At 56.7% G+C, this 10,967-nt stretch overlaps 1 protein-coding gene across 3 annotated transcripts in view; it reads left to right on the top strand.

The window, feature by feature from the left end:
* Window positions 1-777: 777 nt before the first annotated feature.
* The window catches only part of CAPN5 (calpain 5), a 57,105-nt gene continuing 46,915 nt past the window's right edge, over window positions 778-10,967 (top strand). For all 3 annotated transcript variants that reach the window (XR_004053657.1, XR_004053658.1, XM_010366768.2), the window contains exon 1: window positions 778-965. The gene's annotated coding sequence lies outside the window, so the exon portion shown is untranslated. The remainder of the gene's footprint in view (window positions 966-10,967) is intronic.

Raw genomic sequence — 10,967 nt, 5'->3', positions numbered from 1 at the left:
TCAGGGTGGGGGACGGTGGCACCCCTGAGTCCCTACTGTAGGCAAGAACTAGTCACCCCTAAACCTTCTCTATCGGATTCCCCAAACGGCCTGGGATGGGCAGAGATTACAGTCCCCATTTTACAGATCAGGAAACCGAGGCTCGGTGCCATCCCAGGGCATTCCGGGAGCCAGTCACGGAGAGAGAGTCAAACATGAGCCCGGAAGCCCATCGCAGCACCGGGTTAAGTGCTCAGGCCGGGGTCAGTTTTCCCATCTGACAGAGGCCATCTGCGGCTCATAGGGGCCTGGGCTCCCTCTTCTCCGTCCGAACACTTGGGATGGATGTGAAGGTGGAGTTCGGAAAGGGAGGGGCGCTGACCACCAAGTCCTGGTTCTGGCAGGCACCCTGGCCCTTGCGGGCCCTCGGTACTAGACGCCAGCTCCAAGTCAGCCGCGGCCCGCCCTCGGGGAGCTGAACCCACGCCCTGGCCCTATCCCTCGCGGTGCAGCCAGCCCTTGGGAGGCTGCCCACCGGGATGCACCCAACCGCAGGCACATAGGCTGGGAAGGAGGGAGACAGAAGGCCCGACCGAGTCGGTAAAGGTTGTGGGTGCCGCTAGGGGCCCCAAAGCCCCCCTTCAACATCCGGGCTGGAACCATGACCTCTCCTCTGAGCTGCAACCCGCGGCGCCAGTGCGCATGCGCGCACCGAGCCCTCGGCCCGCCCTCTCCGTCCCACGGGAGACCACGCCTCCGGCTCGCCACGGGCGAATGGGCAGAGGCCGTGGGCGGGGCGGGGCGGAGCCGGGCACGGCTGGCCGAACCCGGGGAATGAGAGCGCCAGCCCCCGCCCTAGGCCAGTCCCAGCTGGATCTCGGGCCAGAACCCGAGGCCGCTACGCGGGGCGCCTGCAGCCTCCGCTCCAGCTCCCGCGCCGTGCCCTGCATCCCGGGAACCCGGCTGGACCCGCGGTGGCGCGGCCGGTAGGAGGCGCGCGGAGGGAGGCGTGTGCTTCTGTGTGTCTGTGTGTGTGTTTCGGGGGGGGCGTGTGCGGATGCAGCGCGAGCCAGTGCGTTCTTCGGTACCACGAATCGGTGGAGGGGGCTGCATCTCCCGCGGCCCCGGCGGGAAAGGAAGTGAGCGCTGGCTGCGGGGCGGGGTCCTGGACTATCCGCCTGGGCTCCCTGGGCTCGTCCCCACCCCCACCCCCGGCGAGGAGTCTTTTTTTCACCTCCCTCTGGGTGTCTCTGAGTCGTTTTCCTAGTGCGGACGCGCTGGAAGCGCCTAACACCCGGGGCTAGACTGTCCCTTCCTCTCATCTTCCTTACAGTTCCCCTCTTCTGTTCCCTCCTTAACCCCCCCTTTTATCCCCGCTATCCACCAACCCCTTCTGGGTACTACCCCACCCAGGCTTGGGAAAGGGGCAGGGCCGAGGCTCCTGCTGCCCCAGCCTATCCGCTTCTTGGCACTCCTCCCTGGTTGAATGGGGGCTTTTCTCTTTGACTGCAGGGCGGGCGCACACGTGTGTGTGTGTGTGTGTGTGTGTGTGTGTGTGTGTGTTGCGGGAGTGTGTATTGCGGGAGTGTGGGAGAGTGGTCTGGGAGGGAATAGATCTTTGATTTCTCAGACCTCAGAGTTCCCACCTCTGTTCCTCTGGGTTGGGGGGGGTCTCAGAAGACTGGCCTAGGGACCAGAGGTGAAGTAGGACCAAAGATCATTAACAGGTGCGACGTTCTCTCTCCCAGTCATTTCATATGGTGGGATTCATCCCCAAGTTCCATACAGATGAGCAGAGTGGGGCACAGAGAGACAAAGTCAGCTGCCCTCTCAGGGCTGCTGAGCCAGAATTTGAACCCGGATCCACCTGGCTCTCATCCCAGAGTCTCCTCCCTGCACCCGTGGTTTGGAGAGAAAAGTACTGAGGGCGACTATCCCAGGACTCAGGGGAAAGAGAAATCTGGGCAGACTTCTTGGAAGAGAGGGGCTTAAGGGTGAGACTCAGCCAACTCGGTGAGTCTGAGGCCTTCTGGAGGAACCAGTGTGTTCCACAAGGATTGACACCTCCCAGGGTCCTCGGGCTGGTCCTTGCTCCTGTCCCCAGGGTCCGGCAGTGGGGTGGTCTGGCTGCCTTTGGGATGCGGTGGTCTGGCTGCCTTTGCCTCCTGGGCAGGGTGTGGTGGGCCCCCGCTGCTGCTGCAGGCCAGGCCAGGCTAGTTGCTAGCGCACAGAGGCACGGTCTTTGCCCTGAGGAGCCTCCCTTCTGACAAGACAGGCAGTGGGTCCACAGATAAGGCCCTGCCCAGAGTTGTACCCAGTGCTGGAAGCACAAGACAGGGACTGTTGGGTGCCTAGAAGTTGGGGATGAGTTCACTTGCAGATTCGTTGGGGCTGGGTCTCAAAGAAGTCCACTAAGCAGAAAAGAAAAGGCAGGGCATCGCAGCCCCAAGGAACAGCATGAGTAAAGGCCTGGCAGTGTGAAAATGAATGCTGGTGGGGTGGATTGTGGATGAGATAGGTCAGATGTGTGTCCAAGAAGGGTCACCTTTGGCTGTGTAGTGGGTGGGCTTCTGTCGAGGCCTGTAAGGAGGAGGTCAAAGCAGGGAGAGGGCCCTCCCTTCTGCTCTCCTCTGCTCCCCACCCAGGGTTAGCCTTGGCAGGGGAGGAGGGGCCCTGATAAAGGTTCCCAGAGCAGGGGTGCTGGGGGCAGGAGGTGCCCAGAGGCTACACAGGGCCCCAGTACTAGGGGAAGGTAGGTGGTGCTGCCCCTGTGAGATGGGGACCACCATTGCGGGTGGGGCAGGTTGGGAGTAAATTGACAAGTGGACTATTGGACAGGTTGGTTGTGAGATGCCTGTGGGTTTTTGTGGGTTACATCTGGGACACTGCTCCCAGGCCAGCACTGTCTCTGCCTGCTTTCCTGGCAGGCTCTCAGATCAGCCCTGGAGTCCTGGTCCCAAACAGGAGGCCTCTTGCACCCTCAGTGGGTATCCTCTCCTACCTGCAGGGCCTAAATCATGTGTCTGATCTTTCTCTTGGCTGAGACCATCTCTGTACCTTCCTACTTGCCTATGACCTTGAGGCGGAGAACTTCCCTTTTCTGTCTCAGTTTTCTTATGTGCGGAATGGGGATAAATGTTGCCTATTCACAGGGACTGGGGGAAGATGAAGATGAACTTAGATCATGTCACTGAACGCATCTTTCTAAGTACATGGTGTCTGATAGCCATTATTACTAATAGCAGCTGGCAATCAGCATCACTTAGTTCCCTCCCTGGGGATGAGGGGCTGACTTTGGGAGAAGAAGGGTGGAAGCAAACAGGCCTCTCCTATTGAAGTGGAAGCCTCTCTTGGATTTAGTGGGTGAGGGGACTGCTTACGGGAGTGGTCTCTATCTGCCTGACCAAGTCCCCTGGCTTCCCCTGAAAGCTTCTAGCGCCTGAGGAGAGGCAAGGGCTGAGCAGCCGGGAGCACCCTAGAGTACAGCATGTGAAGGTTGAACAGAAAGCCCAGCAGCGGGCCCTTGGCTCCCCCAGCTGCAACGAGCAGGATCTGCAACACCCCCCACCCCTCCCCAGCAGCCTCCTGGGCAGCTGGCAGCAGTCTCTCTGCAGCTGGGCTTTTCACCCGCCCTGTCTCTGTCCCCATCTATTCAAGTGTTTTGAGTGCCTTCAGAGCCCCTCCCAGGCACCCCTTGAGTGCCCTCAGAGAGCTCTTCTGCCTCTCCATCCCTGGTCCCTACTCAAAACTTTACTGGGCTCACCATGGTCCTGAGAGTTGGGCTTCCTGCTGCACACTCTGAGCCCTCCTCCGGGCTGGTGGAGATGCCCTGGGATTGCCTTGCTTCAGTGCAGGCAGAGCTGCTCACTTGCCTGTGGCCTCGGGCCTTGCCTTTCCCTGCTTACCCAAGGCAAAGGGGCCAGGTCCCTTTGCGGTTGGAATCTGGATGTCTTAGGAGGCCAGCCTCAGGCTTGGAAGGGGAAGCTGTGGACAATGTGTGCTTACCCGCAAGGGCCTGGGTTACTGCTCCCCATTCTGGTTGTTTGCACGTGTGCTTCCAGGGACCTGAGCTTTCGCAGGGATAGGGGTCTGGGTTGGCGACAGCTGAGGCTGCAGTGGCCTGTGGGTTTTTGCTGTGGTTTTCTCCCACAGTGGCCATGTGGGAGAAGGGGCTGGTGACCGGAGCACACCAAAGCCCATCCACTGGTCCCCAGCTGCCCTTCACTGTCAGGATGTGCCCTGCGGGATGGTGGACAGAAGGCTGGGAGCCCATTGGCTTGACTCACCTGCCTTGCCCGGCCAGCCCCTGCTCAGCCAGTACCCTCTGCTGCTGTATAACTTCTGCTAGTCGGAGTGAGGTGAGACCCAAGTGATATGTTACTCACAGCAGGAACTAAGGAACTGGCGTGGGGTCACTTTGTTGTACAGCGGAGCAACTCAAGGTGTAGGAACTTCATTCCCCTCATGGGCTTCTCCGGGCAGGAGAGGCGGGTGGGGCCCCGTGACCCCCCCGACTCCCATTAGCTATTCTTCAGGAACAGCATCGTTCAAGAGCATATTCCTTTCCTATCGCTGTTGTGACAAATTGCCACACTTGGTGACTGAAAGCAACACAGATATACGCTCTTACAGTTTCGGAGGTGAGAAGTCCCCCATGAGTCTAATGGGGCTAAAATCCAGGCTGGCTTCTTCTGTGGGATCCTGGGGAGAGTCCGTTCCCCGCCTCTTCCAGCCTCGGGTGGCTGCTGGCGTTCCTGCTGGCAACATTGCCCCAGTCTCTGCTTCTGTCTCACTGCTCTTTCCTCTTCTGGGCAGATCCCCTCCACCTCCCTCTTGTAGGGACACTTGTGATTACATTCAGGGCCCACCCAGATAAGCCAAGATCGTCTCCTCGTCTCAAAGTCCTTAATCACATCTGCAGAGTCCCCTGTGCCATACAAGGTGTCATTCACAGGTTTAGGGATCCGGCTGGGAGTATCTTTGGGGCCATCATTCAGCCCACCCCAGGAGCTGACTGCAGCACCACTGCAGGCACCATTCCCAGCTCCCGCCGCCACCCCAGTGCCCACCGAGGCTGGCTTCCCCAGTCACAGTCCTGTTACCCAGGAGGTCACTCACAATGTCTGTCTCCCCTCCAGCCTGGGAGCCTTGGAGGCTGGGCGCTGCTGTAGCCCTGGCCCCAGTGTCCAGCCTGAGCCCCTGGTAGCCAGAGTTCAGGGATGTTTGGAGGAAGGGCATCCCTGGCATGGCTGCATGGGTGGCCCCGGTGTCTGGACCCTGCCTGCATTTGACAGCGTGCTGGGCCTTTCAGGGTGGAGTGCAGCTCATTTCAGACATTCACACAAGAAGCCCAGTGCTTTGCAGGGTCATTTGATGCTCACCATCACCCTACAAGGGGATGGGGCTGGGGGTCCCACTTTACAGTTGAGAATACCAAGGCCTATTACGGCCAAGTCCTGTCTGGTATGTAGGGTCAGGTGAACAGGCTGGGCCAGTAGAGCAGAAAATACATTTATTTTACAGATGAGAATTCTGAAGCACAAAGAGGTTAACTGCTTTGCTCCTCGCTGGCCTCAGTCTCCCCATCTGAAGATGGGTTTGTGGACAGGATGTTGCCCAGCCTGACATCTTGGGGCTCTGGTTCGCCCTCTGCCTGGGTATGGGGAGCAGGCGTTGGCATTCTAGGCTGCCATAGTTAGGAATAGGAAGTGACTTAGAGCAGTGCAGGGGGCCTGGAAGTGCTGCTCGCCCAGAGACATGGTCTGCCATTGCAGGAGGGGATAAGCCCCCTGGCACCTCAGGAAGAACCCTAGCTAAACCCCAGAGCTCCGGCCTGCCTGCTGCGGACCTGCCCCTGTGTGGGTCTCCTTTCCATCCCCATGGCCAAGGCCACACCATGCTGGGCCCTGCTTCTCTCTCAGGGGCCTGTCTATAGCCTGGCCTCCCCACCTACATCCTGGGCCTCCTTTCCCTTTGACCTTCTCATACATCATCGCACCCCCTCTCGTGCCTGAGTTCTTAGCCTGGCTTTCAGGGCCAGCCGCAACCCAGCTGTGGCAATTTTTCTCTACTTCCTCTTCCCTCTCCCCTGCACTCTGTCCTCCAGACCTGCCTAAATGATTTCTTCCTCCAGAAAAATCTTTCCTCCCCCAAACCTTCCACCTTCTCCATCTCTTGAAATCCCAATCTACCCTTTGAGATCCCACTTGGAGGCTACTTCCTCCATGCAGCCGTCCCTGCCTGGTGTGAACGAATCCTCCCTGGGAGAGCAGGTCTCCCCGCCTTGTACCGAGGTCTCTGCTTCTCGCCTTCACCAGGCCGACCTCTAGGACAGATTCCCATCTCACTCCTCACTGCCCTTTGGTCAGGCACAGGGAAGGTGTGTGAGTAAAGCTGGAACGGGGGACACACCTGAACAGGACACCCAGGGCTGGAGAGTGGGTCACTGCCCGAGGGAGGGGTGGTGGGCAGGCCAAGCAGGACTTTGACATGGGACAGGTTCGTGCCTCTGCCCTGAATGTCCTCTTTCCCCTCAGAGCCTCTGTCTCCCATTTGTGTAATGAGAACAGCACAGCTCCTTTCTGAGGTTGTGCAGGAGCTTGCGCTGAGGAATGGCACACTTCAGTTTCCCAAAGTGGGAAGTGGGCACTGTCTCCCCAGTCTTCACACCTTGAGTCTTGGAGACAGGTCTCGGGACTCGAGTCTAGGACTGCCTGTGCAGGAAGTGGAGAAAAGGGCTGTCCTGGTGAGAAACCCGCCAGACTGGAAAATAGTGTGTAGTGTTCCCCTCCCTGCCACTCAATGGCTAGAGCCTGTGGCCAGACAGGGCAGGGGCTTGCCTGGGCTCACACAGCACAGTGAGGCAGATGTGGCTTCAGTGACCTGATCAAGTCCCATTTTGTTAGGTTGTCTCCCCTGTGGGGACTGAGCGAGCACACAGCCCCCACCCCACCCCGGGTGAGAGAGAATGTCCTGCACAGGGACACCCAGCTGCATCTGCCGCTCTCAGTACTTTCTTTGCAGGACCTGGTGCTGGACTGGGAGCCCCGAGGTAGGGTGGCCACCGCACTGGGTTGCCTGGGACTATGGGTTTCCCGGATGCGGTTCTTTCAGTGTTCAAACTGTGGTGAGCTGCTCACCCGAGACTGGGCCTGGGGCTGCCCCCTGCCCAGCAGTTTCCACCTCCACAAGTGTGGCCAGGTCCTTGGCTTCTTCCTGTCCTGCCCAAGGCCTGCAGGAACCCCTGACCTGGAACACCCTTTCAGAAGCTCCTCTCCCCTGGCCACTTGCTTACAGATGCTGTTTACAACAGTGGCTCCTGCTGTTCCTACACTCCCTCCTGCTCACAGCACCCTGGGCGGGAGCCCATTCCCAGATGAACAGCTGCAGGGTGAGGGCTGTGACTCAGTCACGATCACACAGAGCCAGGCCTGCAGCCAGCACAGCCCTCACATGCACCGCCGGGGGACATCACGGCTGCAGGACCACCATTCCCCCAGGACCAGCTGGAGACCCCATGCCCTGTACACGCTTGACCCTGCCCACAAGGCCCTCTGTGTCTCCTAGCAGGGGAGCGGCCTGGTGGGATTTATGTTAGAAAGATCACTCAGCAGCCGGGTGGAGAATGGATTGTACACAGAAACGATAAGGGAAGAGGAGGGGAGAAGAAAGACAGGATTTCCCAGCCCTGGTGCCAGCTCTCCTGGTGGTGGCTGGAGTGACTCACTGGGCCTGGCTGCCTTGGCTCTGGCACCAGAACCCAGGAGCCCAGAGCTCTGGGTGGCCCAGGGGCTGAGAGCCTGAGGTGGCTCTGAGCCTGGCTGTCCCTCCACAGCACATTCTCCCTCCCCACCCTGCCATCCATTCCTCAGCACATGGCACGTCAGAGAGACAGTGGCCTGGGAGGTCACAGTACACCCACGAAAGGACAAAGAGACACACGCTTTAAGCATCTCATTAGGTGGTGACTTAGGGAGCACATGGAGGATGGGGTATGGGATAGAAGGGGATAAATACATTAACAGAATCAAAACCACAAATAACCAGGCAGCCACCAAATGGAGTTTCTGCCCTTTCCAGTCCCCTCTGGCTTCTGGCCCTCCTTGCTATGGCTCAAGCCAGGGCATTTCCAGTCCTGGGTCACTGCATCAGCATCTGACCTTTAGTCTTGCCCCTGGCTCCCCTGTGCCTCAGTAAGTGCCAATGCCCCTCTGCCTGGCATCCCCAGCCCTGCAGAGCTGGTCCTGCCAACTCCCCCCCAGGCTCCACCCACCCCGTGCCCTCCCACCTTTTCCCTCTCCCTGTGCCGCATCCTGCCCTGCTATGCCCTTGCTGATTCTGGCCTATCCTTCGGGCCCTGCTCAGGCTCCATCTCAGAAGGCCACCACCATTTCCCCCAGCCTCTTCCTCATCAGCCAGCTCAGCGCCAGCCCAGATCGGGCATCAGGAAAGATGTGCAGGTTGGAATTTACTGTGTCCCCTGAATGATGAAGCCCCAACTGTTCAGCCCTCCCCTGTTCATATGGCAAAGGGCAGTGGTGGGGGGGTGTCTTCCCTTGAGAGGGGAGAAGAGGTTGAGGAAGGGAGGTAGGGGAAAGGGGGCTTTGATTGGCAGGGAATGGGTGAGGGTGTCACTGGCTCCTTCGGCCGGCACTGGGTGATACCCACTCTGCCAGGCACCAGTGTGGGGTATGGGGCAGTGGGGCACAGGAGAAGGACCCCCAGTAGGCATTCCTGTGTTTTTCCTTCACCCCCACCACTGGCTGGCCACCAGAAAGAGTTGAGGCTCTCTCCCACTTGGCCCTGGAACCCAGCCCCTCCACGTCCACATGTGAGCCTGCCAGTCCAAGTCCTGTGGACGTTCTTATGGTGTATCTGGTCTAGTCTTGTCCTTTTCCAGTCCGTTTTCCATGTGGCAGCCAGATGGGGCTCCCCGAGACAGCCATGACCAAGTCCTTCCCCTGCTCAGCACCGTTCCACACTCCCCATCACCTTAGGATGAAGCCAGACTCCTGCACCTGGCATCCTGGGGCCTCTGGTGGGATCCTCTGCAGCCTCATCCATGATCCCTGCCCCACACCCCTTCCCTCCCCTTTTTTTCTGAGCACGATGCCACCCTCCTCAGGGCTGAAAACTTCCCCCTAGGAATGGTCTCTGGCTGGCGTCTCCCCTTCTCAGGTGCAGAGGAAACCTTGCAGGTGTGTGCTTGGTTGGGGTGTTGGGGTGCCACACACCTGTAGGAACTTCTTGTGGACTGCTCCAAGTGTTGAGACACTCTGAGTATCAAGCCCGCAAGTGTCCTGAGAGCTAGAGGAGGAGGCTGAGATCAGAGAAGTGGAGGCTCGCAGAAGGTCACACAGCCTGCGTGTGACAAAGTCTAGTGCTCGGACCCAGCCTGGGGCACTTTCCCACTCTGCCTCCCTTCCCCCTAGGTCAGCCCCCCTGGGTATGTGGTGTCCAGCTGGACAGGACTACAGCTGTGAAGGGTCCTGATCTGCTGGGACCTGGGTCACCACATTCAGCCAGTCCTTTTGTTTACCGTTTTACTGAAGTGTATTAACTGATCTACAGATAGGTGCATAGGTCATAAGTATAGAGTTCAGTGGATTTGCACAGGGACCACACCCATGTAAACACCACCCAGATCAAGAAGTAGTTTTACCAGAACCCCAGAAGCTCTCTCACACCCCTTCCAGTCTCTACCCCCAAGATAGCCAAGTCCTGCTTTCTGTTCACTGTAGATGAATTTTGCTGGCTTTGCTTGTCTAAAAAAAAAATAGATCTTTTTAACAGATAAAAATTGTATATGTTTATCATGTACAACGTAATATTTTGAAATGCGTATACATTGTGGAATGGCTAAATCAAGTTAATTATCACACGCATTACCTCACATACTTTTTTGTCCTGAGAACACTCAAAATCTGCTCTCGGCCAGGAGTGGTGGCTCACACCTGGAATCCCAGCACTTTGGGAGGCCGAGGCAGGCAGATCAGGAGCTTGAGGAGGTCAGGAGCTTGAGACCAGCCTGGCCAACATGGTGAAACCCCATCTCTACTAAAACTACAAAAATTATCCGGGTCTGGTGGTGGGCACCTGTAATCCCAGCTGCTTGGGAGGCTGAGGCAGGTGAATCGCTTGAATCCGTTAGAGGGAGGTTGCAGTGAGCCAAGATTGCACTACTGCACTCCAGCCTGGGCAACAGAGTGAGACTCCAAAAAACCAAAAGTCTACTTCTAGCAATCTTCAAGAGTATAATCTATTGCTATTAATTATGGTCACCATGTTGCAATCAATCTTTTGAACTTATAGATCTCTTGAACTTACTCCTCTTAATCTAACTGAAATTTTGTGTCCTTTGACATCTCTGCAACCTCCCTCCCCACCCTCACCCCTCAGTCCCTGTTAACCACCCTTCTGCTTTCTGCTTCTATGAGTTCAACTTTTAAAAAATTCCACATATGAGTAAGATCATGTGGGATTTGTCTTTCTGTGTCTGGCTTATTTCACTTAGCATATTGTCTTCCAGGTTTATCCATGTCACAAGTGATGAGATTTCCTTATTTTTATAGCTGAATTAGATTACATTGTATGTATATACCACATTTTCTTTACCCATTCATCCATTGATGGACTCTTAGGTTAATTCCATATCTTGGCTACTGTGAATAGTGCTGCAGTGAACATGGGAGTGCAGATATGTCTTCAGCATACTGACTTCATTTCCTTTGGATTTATACCCAGTAGTGGGATTGCTGGATCATATGGTAGTTTCATTTTTAATTTTTTGAGAAACCTCTGTACTGTTTTCCATAATGGCTGTACTAATTTACATTCCCACCAACACTGTACAAGGGTTTCCTTTTCTCCATATCCTCGCCCACACTTATCTTTTGTCTTTTTTATAAAAGATGTATCTTTTGTAAAAAGATTTAAGTCAGGCACAGTGAGTGGCTCATGCCTGTAATCCCAGCACTTTGAGAGGCCAA

The sequence above is a fragment of the Rhinopithecus roxellana genome, chromosome 15, assembly GCF_007565055.1.
Source record: "Rhinopithecus roxellana isolate Shanxi Qingling chromosome 15, ASM756505v1, whole genome shotgun sequence".
Lineage (NCBI taxonomy): Eukaryota > Metazoa > Chordata > Mammalia > Primates > Cercopithecidae > Rhinopithecus > Rhinopithecus roxellana.
The sequence above is the reverse complement of the archived record's forward strand: the minus strand, read 5'-3'. Positions and strand labels throughout refer to the sequence as shown.